This window comes from Pseudophryne corroboree, chromosome 1, assembly GCF_028390025.1.
Source record: "Pseudophryne corroboree isolate aPseCor3 chromosome 1, aPseCor3.hap2, whole genome shotgun sequence".
Lineage (NCBI taxonomy): Eukaryota > Metazoa > Chordata > Amphibia > Anura > Myobatrachidae > Pseudophryne > Pseudophryne corroboree.
In genome coordinates this window covers 305,682,324-305,697,251 of record NC_086444.1, presented here as the reverse complement: position 1 = coordinate 305,697,251, position 14,928 = coordinate 305,682,324, and the positions used below count along the sequence as shown (strand labels likewise).

At 45.4% G+C, this 14,928-nt stretch overlaps 1 protein-coding gene and 2 pseudogenes across 3 annotated transcripts in view; 2 read left to right on the top strand and 1 right to left on the bottom strand.

Moving 5' to 3' along the window:
- KNTC1 (kinetochore associated 1) overlaps positions 1–14,928 on the top strand; it is a 736,750-nt gene that overhangs the window by 611,403 nt on the left and 110,419 nt on the right. The gene's annotated exons all lie outside the window — the stretch shown is intronic.
- LOC134933732 (5S ribosomal RNA) lies at positions 3,089–3,207 on the bottom strand (annotated as a pseudogene).
- Positions 6,089–6,208, top strand: LOC134939392 (5S ribosomal RNA; annotated as a pseudogene).

The following is a 14,928-nucleotide window of genomic DNA, read 5'->3' as shown; positions in this document are numbered from 1 at the left end:
CACGTTGCGTAAACACGCCACGTGTAGGCCTTTACGTTGCGTACGCAGTCCCGAACGTTGTCCGAGACACGTGTACACAGGCCTTACGTCCGCAGTACTACAAATCCCACACTTCTATAAATGTAAGCGATATTTAACTATAATCACTTACTTAACACACACACAGTTTCTACTGTATCAACCTTTACAACTAGGCCAGGCTGCGTGTGCGTTTTACACTTACTCCCTTAAATATTAACTCTATATGTTAACTAAATAGCAACAAATTTTCCAGTACAGGTCAAAATAAACCTAGTAATCACTAATTACGGCAACAGTGTGAGCAGATATGCAAAGTACAAAATACAGGTGTTTGCGTGTGATGCGTGCGCATTTGGCGCCAAAACAGAAATTTACAGATTTTAAAAAGAAAAATAGCTTTTGCGTTCTTACCTTACGGATCCCTCCAGCATCCCTTCAAACCATGCAGGGCAGACGCCTATCTAATCAGCACTTATTATATCCCTGACCATGAAAAGGCTACAGGGGATACTCCGCCCTTTGCTGATAGATAAAGTCTGCGAAAACTCTGCTAGGCTGCGGGTATGAGAAAGAACCGGACGAGCCCTCAATTGATAATGTCGGTATTATCTTAGACCGCAAAGCTATACCCCTTTGTACACTATTACCGTTGAGCCGCTATGGCTGCTAGACCACGTGCACGTGCTACGCACTTTGTACGCTATTTGCGTACAGAGTCCTGCACGTGGTACGCACTTGGCGTACACACGCTGCGCTGAGTGTACGGAGTACACACAGCGGGCGCACACACAGTTGATAACCTTTAAACCTTGTTAATGATACAATGTAATGATATGCTTATACTTTAAACCTTTGGCAGCAATGTACTGTAACGATGTTAATACCTTTAAACCTTAAGTAGCGCTGGCGATACAAAGTATCCGCAGTGCATACACCTTAACAATGCTTATACACTTTATACAGAAAAATCTACTCTAAAGGCCCAGGCAGGAAAGTGAAAACACAACACCATTTGTAGTTTAAACCACAGGGTTCTAAGGCCTCCGTGGATTGATTCCAAAAGGTAAAACAATACAAGTTATACACTACAGGCTAACAGGTAAATCTAAACAGAATAATGGCTGCAGAGAATGTACGTACGTGAGAATATTCGCAAGCGCAACCCGAACTCGGTCCTCCGCTCGTCATGCAGATAGCGTTTAGAGTCATCTGACCGGCCAGGCAACAATGGTCCTTATATACACAACATGCATAGACAATACAATGGTCACTGTAATCTCATTGTTCATTGGACACAGAGATATGTCTCCACATTACAGCAAAGGTCATAGGTGGATTTGTAAAGGTGGGCGATGTCATTCTCAACTGCTCTTGTGGGTGGTATCCTTTGGATTCCCGCCGCATATGTAATTTACAGTAAATACAGTTAATGTTCATAATCTACTTTTGTACATAACTATACGCAGGAGCAAGCGATCTTTCTCTAACTAACACCGGAATGTTATCCTCAAAATACCCTACAGCTGGATACTAGACATCACCTTCCAACCTTTATCTGACCCTTCCTATCATGCAAAGGCAAATCTCTCTGCCCAGGAACTGTTTAAACTAATAATACTCGCTGTCATGGTCTAGGGGAACTGTATCTTCAATATGCACTATTTGGGTTAAATCTGCTATGTTCTAATAACACGCTACACGCTCACAAACTCCGCCGTAAATACCCATATCATGCGCACGATCGCCGGAGCAATCTTACGCAACTTGCGGATATGTGCACGTACGGCGGACTGAGTGCACGAGCAGCGGGCATGTGCATGGGGTTAGTACAAGACACATGTATTATGATATTTTTCGACTTTGACAATATGAACGATCTCGTTCATGAATGAGAACTCGTTCATATCTTTCAGTGTGGAGGCTCCAGCGATGAATGATGCGCGGCCCCGCGCTCGTTCATCGCTGGTCCCCCGTCGGCTGTGCATGCAGGCCAATATGGACGATCTTGTCCATATTTGCCTGCACTTCAATGGAGCCGCGTGACGGGGGGAGTGAAGAACCTTCACTCCCCCCGTCACTGCCCCCCCCGCCCCCCGCCGCCGGGTCGCTCATCGGCCGTATCCGCCGTCGGGCAGCTCGGCGGCGGATCGGCCAGTGTGTAGGGCCCTTAAGACTTAATCTATCCACAATATTTCACAATAAGCATATAGAAACATTGTGTTGAAAAATGAACCACATAGTATCAATTTCTCCAGCAGGTAATCCTGTGTATCTATATATACATACACATAGGCAGTATCTCAAAATATTAATATGCAGCAGGTTAATACCCTAATGTGGCTACAATAAATTTGCTAAATATAACTGGTATATAGGGTATGTGTTCATACGATACCAATACCGAATGAGCCCACTTCAGTTTAAAAAAAAAGGGGGTTCCTGTCTGCTGTATCTATATATGGATACTGTCTGAGGCAGAGTGCCGCTGGTAATTTCTGCAGTGGCTCCGGAGGTGCAGTAATATGAAGCCGTGATCTGACTCCAGTATAGTGGGGAGATACTGAAAAAAGGGAGAGAAAGAAGGCTCTTGTGTGGGCGCACTCTTTAGAAAAGAAGGGAAATTCCTATAACATATGAAAGGAAATTCTTAAAACATAACTTTTAATGTTGACGTTTAAAAACGAAATTACCCATATAGCTGATCCATATAGAAAAAAGATATAATCATAAAGATTTTAAAATGTTCTGGTCTTTTTAATCACAATGTGTGATTGGAATGGTTGTAGACATTTAATCGTCTTACCCCCATTTCCCCTGACCAGTACAGAATATCTGTATTGATGGGACCGAGGAGTGGTCATAAAGGATTATTTGATAAGTGCGTCCCAATAGGGCTACTTAAATTCAAGGATTGATAGTCTCCTGCATTCAAAAAGGACCTGACGTTCTGACGTGAGCCACAATGTTTGGTCGTAAGCCTCAAATATGAGAAAATCTAGTAGAAGTAAGAATTAGTGGTGATACTGCTGTTGGCGTCGCAACTCACATAGAAAGGGAAATAGTCCCCGCTCTACAACACCAGGTATTCGCAGGAAGTCTCCTCTCCCGGTACTAACCCGGCCCAACGCTGTTTGGCTTCCAAGATCGGACGAGATCAGGCATTGGCAGCGTGGTATGATAGTAGAGACTTTATATGAGAGTACACCAATGAGAGTGCACCTATATACGAAAATAGGAGAAAGAGAAATAGAGAGAAAAAAAGAATGAGGACAGTTGACAAGGCCAAGAATAGAGATGAATTAGTAAAATACAAATAGGTGGATCTGCTTTCTGCGTTAGGCACGGCTCATCAAATCCCACGTCTGTGGTATTGTGCTCCGTGGATCGCAGATGATAGTCCACGAAAAAATAGTAATGTGTAACTGAGAAGTACAAAATCTATGATTTTGGTTCAATTGTCTGTTGACAGATAGCACAAAAAAACAGTAAGGATTTAGATTAGGGTCAGATGGAAATTACATTAATTGTCTATGTCATCAGAGAAATAAGCCCCAAATATTAAGTGCTGGTATTGGCACACAGGGAAAAGAAAAAATCACTTTCCAAAATTTGAATCCATAATATGTTACTCAGGCTAGGCAAGTAGTGCAAACATGATATTTTAAGCATCAATTGGAGAAATCTCATTAATGATCATAATGCATCCTGAACTGAGTGTGGAAATTCATTTGAATTTGGAAAATCAAGTGTAGTGAATCCTACAGACTGAGCCAGGAAAGCAAATGGTATTGATAATAACAAAAGAAGGTACTGAGGATCACAGTGAATGCAAATATTATAGCAGTATACTGGCCTCTGCTGGTAGAAAATCAGCCAACCATTGTAAAGTCTCTACCAGGTGTGTAATAACAAATCAAAAAGAGATGAACAAAGATGAAAAAGATGAGAAAAAGATTTAGGCAAAAAAAAGGATTATTATATATGTGTGTATACAGCTGCTGTTGGGAAATAGAGCTTGTAGCAAAGGTCTGTATGTATAGTACACAGATCTACTAGGATATATAATCAAATGCAAAATATTATTGAGCACACATATAGTGTTGCTGTCTGTGTATAATGTACACAGAACAGCAGTGGGCTTACGATCACCAAGATAGAAAAGATCAGGGTGGGCAGGTCAGGGCATCGTCGGGTACCAGTGCAGGAGCCAAAGGTTCACTCCATGTGCAGCTCCGGACCACCGTGCACGAATCATCCAGTAATTGGTCAGTACTAACTCATTAGCTGCTTTAAAACTCCATTCCCCACTCACCCCTCTAAACCCAGAAGTGAACAAGCCCGCCAGGGCGAAACGCGTCTTCCACGGGGGGGACCGCACATGGAGTGAACCTTTGGCTCCAGATCTACTAGGATATATAATCAGTTTTTACTTCTACTAGATTTTCTCATATTTGAGGCTTACGACCAAACATTGTGGCTCACGTCAGAAAGTCAGGTCCTTTTTGAATGCAGGAGACTATCAATCCTTGAATTTAAGTAGCCCTATTGGGACGCACTTATCAAATAATCCTTTATGACCACTCCTCGGTCCCATCAATACAGATATTCTGTACTGGTCAGGGGAAATGGGGGTAAGACGATCAAATGTCTACAACCATTCCAATCACACATTGTGATTAAAAAGACCAGAACATTTTAAAATCTTTATGATTATATCTTTTTTCTATATGGATCAGCTATATGGGTAATTGCGTTTTTAAACGTCAACATTAAAAGTTATGTTTTAAGTATTTCCTTTCATATGTTATAGGAATTTTCCTTCTTTTCTAAAGAGTGCGCCCACACAAGAGCCTTCTTTCTCTCCCTTTTTTCAGTACGTGTACTCTCTGGCTCTGGGCGCACCACCAACTAGGACAACGCCATCTATTTAAGTAAAAAACAGGTGTTTTTTTCTTGTCTTTCCAATTTTGGAATGCCTATTTGTTCGATTTTTGGTTCTCTCGTATCAATATTGTATCAATTTGACTGGTGCCCGATCGCCCCCTGTCTAGTCATAGTGGGGAGATATGCAGCTGTTTAGCTGGTGCCGCTGTCTCTATCCCGCATGCGGCCGCTGCTTTCCGGGATACACCAGCGTGCGGTCGTGGTGTGTCTCCCGGCTCTCAGTAGCCTGTTGCCTGGGTAACTGTCCCTGGGTTCCGGCTAGTGCGGTCACGTGTGCGCACCACGTGATCGCAAGTCCTTGACGTACGTTTCGCAATGTAAGCTTGATCACAGAACGTAATGTGATCAGTAAGAGTTTCTAATTTTAAGATGGTGCTGGATGGCTTCATATTACTGCACCTCCGGAGCCACTGCACGATTGGAAGCAGAAATTACCAGCGGCACTCTGCCTCAGACAGTATCCATATAGATACAGCAGACAGGAACCCCTTTTTTCAAACTGAAGTGGGCTCATTCGGTAATGGTATCGTATGAACACATACCCTATATACCTGTTATATTAATGGCCCTATGGCAGATTGTACATAGAAGGTTCAAGCTATGTTTCAGCTTTAATTTTGCAGAAGACTGCTAGTAACTATCCTCATGTACACCATTATCTGCCCTGGTTATTTAAACCTTCGCCAGCTGTTTATCTGCTTTTTTTCATTATAGCCTCTGCCTCTCTGACATCTTGTAAAGATTTTACCTTCTATTGCAAAATGCATGTCTAGACTTCAGAGGCTTATATATAATGAGAGTTGGATTTGGGTGTGTGATCTAATTTCTCAGAGGCTACATAACATGTATTTCACTGTTGATGTTGAACATACAAACTAGTAAACAGCAATGATATTGCTATAATTGCTGCCTCATTATATATCGCCACTCTATCCCGGCTATACAGGCAGGCGCCCTTGTATGGGATAATTGCATATGGCATGTGGATAACTGCCTTATTATCACTTATCAATTAGATCACTGTATATAATTTTGATACTCAATACACAATTGATCTATATCAATCTGGATATACGTTGGTTGCGGCATAGGTATTAGGATTGACTGAACGGGCAAATCAAATAATTGCGGACATACCCCATTGGAGATGCCCAATCTCATCTGATCTTGGAAGCAAAGCAGTGGAGGGCCGGGTCAGTACTTGGATGGGAGACCACCTTGGAACACCCTGGTACTGCAAAAAATTCTTCTGCCCGATCTAGAGTCACCCTCAAAAAATACCATTTGGCATTCGGTTCTGTATGGCCTATGATTTAATTTTCTGCGTTAAAATAATCCTCAATGGATATCTGCAGAACAAATGATGGTCATATACTACACAAAGAAGTTACTGTGATCATGTGATAGTAAACTTAACTGCCCATAGATTTGGATCTCCGGCATTTACTGTGGTATTTAAAACCACAAGAATTATACTTAATTCAGTATTATATTTTCGCGTAGCTATACTATTCACGTATAATTTACTCCTATAATTACTTTTTTTTTTTTTTTAATAAAGTATTTTTATTTCGAAGGAGATTAGTTTGCACATAGACATTGCATATAAGGAACATACCATACACATAATGACATGACAACATCGGGTAACATCATTCATTTTCGGCTTATTATGATAATATGTCATACGTTCATAGGTGCCTAGGTATGTGCAATTATTTATACTAATATCTTATCTAATCCGTGTGCTCTAGTGTTCAAGAACTCTCATTATACTTAGTTTTGGTTTTTCTCCCCATTTAAAACTCTTACGGACAACTTGTAAGTCTCCTCAGAAAAAAAAAAAAAAGGGATATCAAACAGAAACCAAACACCGAAAGCTCCAAAAAAGGAAGAAACGAGAAAACAAAACAAAAAAATAACTAGGTGGAAGAAGACACATTGGGGGATATTAGCACTCTAAATCCTACCCTGTCTAGCTAAGCGTTGAGCCATCCTCTCATACACTACCCATTGGGTAAGAGGGAAGCTTGTAGCCCTATAGAAATCATATATTAGCAATTCCAGGACTCGTTAGCAACCCCGGTGCCACTAAGTTATAGGGTCTGGCAAGGAGTATGTGGATTCCAGCCATGGAGACCAAATTCTATCAAATTTAGCGGAAGCATTCTGTTTCATGTAAATGTATCGTTCCTTGAAGACTGTGTCGTTTATTAGTGCCTTAAAAGCGGGGAGTGTAGGGCCCTTGGGGGCCATCCATAGCCTCGCGATGCTCACCTTCGCCATTGCACACATGTTGCGAGCATAGAGGCCCTGTGGACTAGATACACAATCAGATCCTCCCATTCCCAGGATACAAAATTGCGGGGTAAGCATGGCCTCGTCCACCCCCGTGTTCACCAGAATCGACCCGACCCCCGACCAGAAAGCCCGCAACTTCGGGCAGTCCCAAATAAGATGCCAAAAAGTACCTGCAGTCATCCCACATTTAGGGCAGTCACCCGCACGGCCCGTCCCGAGTCTAGCCAGTCTTGCCGGGGTCATATATATTCTGTGCAAAAGGAAGTATTGTATTTGTTGAAACCTGATGGATTTGGTAACCCTGCTCGGAGTTTCCAAAGCTAGGGCCCAGTTTTCCTCATCTATGGGGCCCAAATCCTCTTCCCATTTGACACGGAGACGCGTCAAAGGGTCAGTATGCAGTTTGGCGAGTAGATAGCCATAAGCATGGGAAATCATCTTAACCCGACCCAGCATACTTATAAAGGTCTTAATGGGAAATGGTATGATCTTAGGGGGGGAAGTGGCGAATTGGGACTGCAAAGCATGCCTGAGTTGGAGGTATCTAAAAAAAATAGGAGTTAGGTAGATCAAACTCGTCTTTTAGTTGTTGGAAGGATTTAAGTGTATTATCCGTATAGAGATGATTTATGGAAACTACTAATTTAGGGGCCCAAACCTCCCGTCCCTCGAGCGCATATAGTTCAGGGAGCCACTTAGAGTACCAGAGGGGGGTGTCCGGGTCCAATCCATCGAATTTCAAAAGAGTTCTTAGTGCCTGCCACACCTTCATGGCCTGATATAGAAGAGGGGGGAGGAACCGGGCCAGGCTCCCACTCAGTAACACCTGCAGGGGAGATAAACCGGGGAAGTAGCATTGTATAAATACCCAATGGAGAGAAGTGACGCCAGTATCCTGCACCCATGCACTAATATGTGTCAGCTGAGCGGCATAGTAGTACATCTGAAAGTCTGGCAAAGCCAGACCTCCGTCGTAGCGCAACCTGGTGAGCGTGTTCAGCTGTATTCTAGGACGTTTGTTAGCCCAAATTAAAGAGGAGAGGACACTATTCAGTTTTCTAAAGAAGGATGGATGAATATATACAGGGGATTGAAGAATCACATATAGAATCTTAGGTAGTAATATCATTTTCACGAGGCTGACCCTGCCAGATACAGTCAATGGAAGCTTACACCAAGTCTTAGATTTACGAGCAGCCTGTTGCATGATCGGATCAAGGTTCAAAGGTGTAAAGTCAGAGGGATCATTGGTTACCTGAATCCCAAGATATTTAAATTTCGCCGTCCAACATAGCGGTAGGGAGACTTTAGGAACAGCAGGGGGAGGGCCAATCACAGGCATAATGGAGGATTTAGACCAGTTAATATGAAGGCCTGAGTATTCACCGAACTCCTCAATCAATTGCAACAATATAGGCATAGACTTGGTGTAATCCTGCAAGAACAGCAGCATGTCGTCAGCGTAGAGGGCAATCCTGTCCTCCCGAGGGCCAGTATGAATGCCCACTATACCCGGATGGGACCTTATTAGACAGGCTAAAGGCTCGATGGCCAGGGCAAACAGGGTTGGGGACAGAGGGCATCCCTGTCTGGTCCCGCGATACAAGCGGAACGAGGGAGATACATAGCCGTTCACCGAGATCCTGGCGGTCGGGTGTTGATAAAGTAATTTAACCCATCTTATAAAATTAGGTCCGAATCCCATACATGTCATGACTTCCCATAGATAGGACCACTCAATACTGTCAAATGCCTTAGCGGCATCCAGTGAGACCACTACCGAGTCGGAGGGAAAGTCATGCGGGACTTGTAAAATGGTATATAATCTACGTAGGTTAATAGAAGTGGACATCCCTGGCATAAAGCCAGTCTGGTCGGAGTGGATAATGGAGGTGATTACTGTGTTAAGTCGAACAGCTAAAATCTTGGCCAGAATCTTAGCGTCGGTGGGAATCAATGATATCGGTCTATAGGATTCTGGGGATTTAGGGTCCTTTCCGGGCTTCGGGATTACTATAATAACCGCCTCCGCCATAGAGGGGGGAAGTTGATCATTAACAAAAATATCTGAATATAGGGCGTGAAGCCGAGGACCAAAGAAATCAATGTGGGTCTTGTATACCTCTGAGGGGATGCCATCATAGCCCGGTGCCTTGCCGTTGGGAGACAAGCCAATAGCTGCCGTTACCTCATCCAGAGTCAGGGGTGCCTCCAACACCTCAGAGGCCTCCGAGGAGAGTGTGGGTAGGGGAATATTTCTTAAATAAGCGGAGATGTCTGATGCCGAGTCTACCAGTTGTGAACTGTAGACCTCAGCATAGTAAGAGCGGAATAGCTGCGCAATGTCCGGCGTGGTGTTCACAAGGGAGCCATCGCTACCGGTCATCTGGGCAATGGTAGATCCTGGGCGGTCACTGTGCACCAAGCGGGCCAGCAGGCCACCTGGCCTATCGCCCTGCATATAAATATTAGTAGCCTGGAATAGAAGCGAGCGCGAGTTTTTATCAGACAGATGAGCCACCCAAGCCGACTGGGCCGCCAGCCAGCGTATCTTCAGTGCAGGGGTGCCATCTACCAAGTATCTAGATTCCAAATTTCTGGCGTCACTCTCAAGGGTTCGCTCTCTTTCCCTGCAGGACGTTTTAAGGGCAGAAATGCGTCTAATATACGTACCCCTCAGGAAGGCCTTAAACGAATCCCAGACCACTGTTCCCGAGGCCGAGCCCACATTGTCATTAAAATAGCCCTCCCACTGAGTCGCCTGGTCAGAGCAGTCACCCATTTGTAACAGCCAGGAAGGATGAAGTTTCCAATATGAATGTCCCCTCTGTCTCTCCACAGCGAGAGTCAACACCATAGGGGAGTGATCAGATATACCCCGGGCCTCATACTGGACGTCAACCACCCTGGGGAGAAGAACGGGGGACAGCAGGGTCAGGTCGATTCTGGAGAACGAACCATGCGTGCCAGAAAAGCATGAAAACTGGCTAGTAGTAGGGTGTCGAACTCTCCACACATCCACCCACTGCAAATTATTCAGAAAATCAGCAAATTTAGTAGGACTAGAGCGCACCCCAGCAGCCTGCGGAGAGCGCCATCTGTCTAAAGCTAAATTAGTAACATTGTTAAAGTCACCCAAGCAGACCACCGGGGTGTCCGGGGAGGAGGCTATGAATGAAGCAGCCTGCTGTAGCACATCGTACGAGAAGGGGGGGGGGGGATATAAACCGCCAGTATGTAGTAGGGTTGGGAACTTAATCTACAGTCAAGGAACACAAAACGACCGTACTGATCAGTTTTGACCGACACCAGCTCAAATTGGACCGATTTCCTTATCAGGATTGACACTCCCCTGGAGGAAGAGGAGTGAGAAGCGTGATAGGCCCAGCCCACCCAGGGTCTTCTAAGTGACAGTAACCTATTCCCTTCCAAGTGAGTCTCGCAGAGACACGCAATATCCGGGCCATATTTCCGAAGTGTAGTCAAAACTAAGGAACGTTTTATCTTATTATTTAAACCTCGAACATTCCATGTCAGAAATTTCAAATTAGCCATAGACCTGGTAGTATGCTATGTAGTAACCTAGAGGAACAACCCAGGGAGTGTTCCTGGAAATCGCTAATACGAGCAGGAACAGTGCTATAATACTCAAACCCTGAAACTTATACGACAGTGTCCAATGCATCAAACATGCTTCCCACAACAAAAAAAACATACTCAAAAACAAATTGAAGCATGAGAAAAATAACAAACTATAGAAAGAAAAAAACTTGCAGAAGGAACAGCAACAAGCTGTTCGTTGATCTCCCCCTCCCTCCCCGTATACCACCCCTAACTTCGGCATACTTAAATCCCAAACAATCAATTCCAACTCTCAAATGCTAATTTCAGGCAAAGCCCTTAACCAGATCAAGCGAGCAAGAATAAGAAAGAAAAAGAAAAAAAATCCTGAGCCACCTACGCCAAGGGGGGGCTCCCTGGACAATGGGGTAGAGGCCTCCGGTGATCCCACCCAAACATTATACTATGCAGGGCCTCAGTCCGGGGCTAGCTGGCGCGCTCCCGGTGCATATCCGTCCAGCCATTGGGCCGCCTCTCTGGGGGAATTGAAGAATTTGGTTTCCCCGTCCGCTACCACCCTAAGGCGGGAAGGAAACAGCATAGAGTAGGAGAGGTTCAGGTCTCTGAGGCGCCTCTTGATAGGCATAAACTGGGCTCGATCCTTCTGGACGTCCGCGGCAAAATCAGGAAAAGCTGACACGGTAACTCCATTCCTGACAAGAGGGCCTTTTGTGCGTCCCAAACGGAGGACCGAGTCACGATCCCTATAATGCAGAAATTTGGCGATGAAGGTGCGCGGAGGGGCGCCAGGAGGTAGAGGACGAGATGGTATCCGATGTGCACGCTCCACCGTAAACTGTGCCGTGAAGGATTCAACGCCGTACAATTCCTTAAGCCATGACTCTAGGAAGGCCTCAGGCTGGGAGCCCTCCTCCTTCTCCGGCAGGCCAACAAAACGCACATTATTTCTACGCAGCCTTCCCTCCATGTCTAGTATCTTGGATTGAAGGGATGTTACTTGCTGGGTTACCGTGAAAATGCACTGTTTCATAGGACCGCACATATCCTCCAGATTCGAGACACGGGTTTCTGCCTCTCCCACTCTCTCTCGTATGCGTTGGACGTCCTGCCGAAGCAGTGAGAGATCACACTGCACTTTCTCCATCTTATCTGAAAGACGCTGCTCCGACCCTGCTATTGCCTCCAGCACTTGTTGAAGGGATGGAGCTGTTGGTGTGTTAGGGGATTCAGCAGCTGATGCAGATGGGGAGTAGGAGTGGGACGGAGAGGCCCCGTGCGTAGCAGCCTGCGAGGCCCGTATGTTAGGTGGATTAGGTTGTCTGACAAATTTCTCCAGCTTCGCCGCCGCCGCCGCGCGCTGGCCGTCCCGAACCATGGCGGGCAATAGGTAGTAACAAACACTCCGGTATATTTTTAGGTCAGAAATATAGAAGGAGACGGCAATAATAAATTTTTAAGGTTGTAATAAGCAGAAATACATCCACAGCTGGTCGTCTGAGTAATAGGTAAGTATAAAATAAGGTATTGGCAGCGTCTCAGAGTATAGGGGAGATCAGGAGCGATGCAGTCTTTTAGTATGTAAAATGAGATAGCAGATGCAGGCAAAATATAAATTGATCCCAGGAGGTAAAAGTCACTCACCAGTTGCAGATCAGGCAGCCTTTAAATGAGAATAATAGCCCCTTTATGTCCTGGAGTAGCAGTCCAGAGCACTGGGGCCATGCAGCTGATCATGAAATGGCTGCCACATACAGAGCCCTCTTCCCCCTTCCAGGAGCTGCTGGGTGTGCTCCGGTGTTCGGGGCCACAGATTACAGCCCACAATCAAGAGGGGGACCAGCCGCTGCTTCCACACCTCTCCGCGGCGTCCAGCGGTGACAGCAGGCCGCCTCCAAGGCTCCGGACACAGCGCGGCCGGGAGACGCCAAAATTGAGGCCGGGGATCCGGAGGAGGTATAGGCCTCGGATCCGGAAGTGTGCCGCCGCGGCCGTACAGACCTCAGGGGGAGCGGGGAAGTCGCCTGCCGGTGCCCTGCAGCACAGTGAAGGGAAACAGGGTGGTTTGGCACACCAGAGGGTATCAGGATGGTATATAAGGATGTTTTATCCAGGGAGCTCCCGGGATCTGCTTCCTACTCCTGAGCTGCCGTGGCCACGCCCCCCTATAATTACTTTTTAATAATGAGTTAATAAAGTTATGTTTTATCAGTATTGATTACTATATACCTAATCCTCTGAATTAGAGTGCTCCCACACAAGAGTCTACTTTTTAGTGTTGGCTTTTCTTGCTTCACACTGCCAAATGAACCAGGTTCGAACCGTGTAGGATCCTTCTTTTAACACAGGTTCAAATACCGGGTTGTTGGACCCGGTAAATTCACTATGGCGCTTTCACATTGCAGCTCGACCCGGGTTGACACAGCTAAAACTCGGCAATATACCGGGTTTTTGATTAGAGATGAGCGGGTTCGGTTCCTCGGAATCCGAACCCCCCCGAACTTCAGCCTTTTTACACGGGTCCGAGGCAGACTCGGATCTTCCCGCCTTGCTCGGCTAACCCGAGCGCGCCCGAACGTCATCATCCCGCTGTCGGATTCTCGCGAGGCTCGTATTCTATCGCGAGACTCGGATTCTATATAAGGAGCCGCGCGTCGCCGCCATTTTCACACGTGCATTGAGATTGATAGGGAGAGGACGTGGCTGGCGTCCTCTCCGTTTAGACTGTAGACTAGAGAGAGAGTAGAGAGTGACACTTGATTTACTAATTTTGGGGAGCATATTAGGACGGAGTACTACTTGCTGATAGTGTGACCAGTGACCACCAGTTTAATCCGTTCTCTGCCTGAAAAAAAACGATACACAGTGTGACACAGTCACATACCATATCTGTGCTCAGCCTCAGTGTGCCCTCAGTGTGCTGCATCATCTATGTAATACTGTATATCTGACTGTGCTGAGTGCTCACTGCTCACACAGCTTAATTGTGGGGGAGACTGGGGAGCAGTTATAGCAGGAGTACATATTTTTAACAGTGCACACTTTTGCTGCCAGAGTGCCACTGCCAGTGCCAGTGTGACTGACCAGTGACCACTACTACTTGCTGATAGTGTGACCAGTGACCACCAGTTTAATTAATCCGTTCTCTGCCTGAAAAAAAACGATACACAGTGTGACACAGTCACATACCATATCTGTGCTCAGCCTCAGTGTGCCCTCAGTGTGCTGCATCATCTATGTAATACTGTATATCTGACTGTGCTGAGTGCTCACTGCTCACACAGCTTAATTGTGGGGGAGACTGGGGTGCAGTTATAGCAGGAGTACATATTTTAACAGTGCACACTTTTGCTGCCAGAGTGCCACTGCCAGTGCCAGTGTGACTGACCAGTGACCACTGACCACCAGTATATTGTGATTGTCTGCCTGAAAAAGTTAAACACTCGTCGTGTGGTGTTTTTATTCTATAAACGCATTCTGCTGACAGTGTCCAGCAGGTCCGTCATTATATAATATATACCTGTCTGGCTGCAGTAGTGATATATATATATATATATTTTATATCATTATCATCCAGTCTATATTAGCAGCAGATGCAGTACGGTAGTCCACGGCTGTAGCTACCTCTGTGTCGGCAGTCGCTAGTCCATCCATAATTGTATACCACCTACCTGTGGTGTTTGTTTTTTTTTTCTATCTTCTTGATACTACTAGTAGCTTACTTTAGGAGTCTGCAGTGCTGAGCTGACAGTGTCCAGCAGGTCCGTCATTATATAATATATACCTGTCCGGCTGCAGTAGTGATATATATATATATTTTTTATATCATTATCATCCAGTCTATATTAGCAGCAGACGCAGTACGGTAGTCCACGGCTGTAGCTACCTCTGTGTCGGCAGTCGCTCGTCAATCCATAAGTATACTAGTATCCATCCATCTCCATTGTTTACCTGAGGTGCCTTTTAGTTGTGCCTATTAAAATATGGAGAACAAAAATGTTGAGGTTCCAAAAATAGGGAAAGATCAAGATCGACTTCCACCTCGTGCTGAAGCTGCTGCCACTAGTCATGGCCGAGACGATG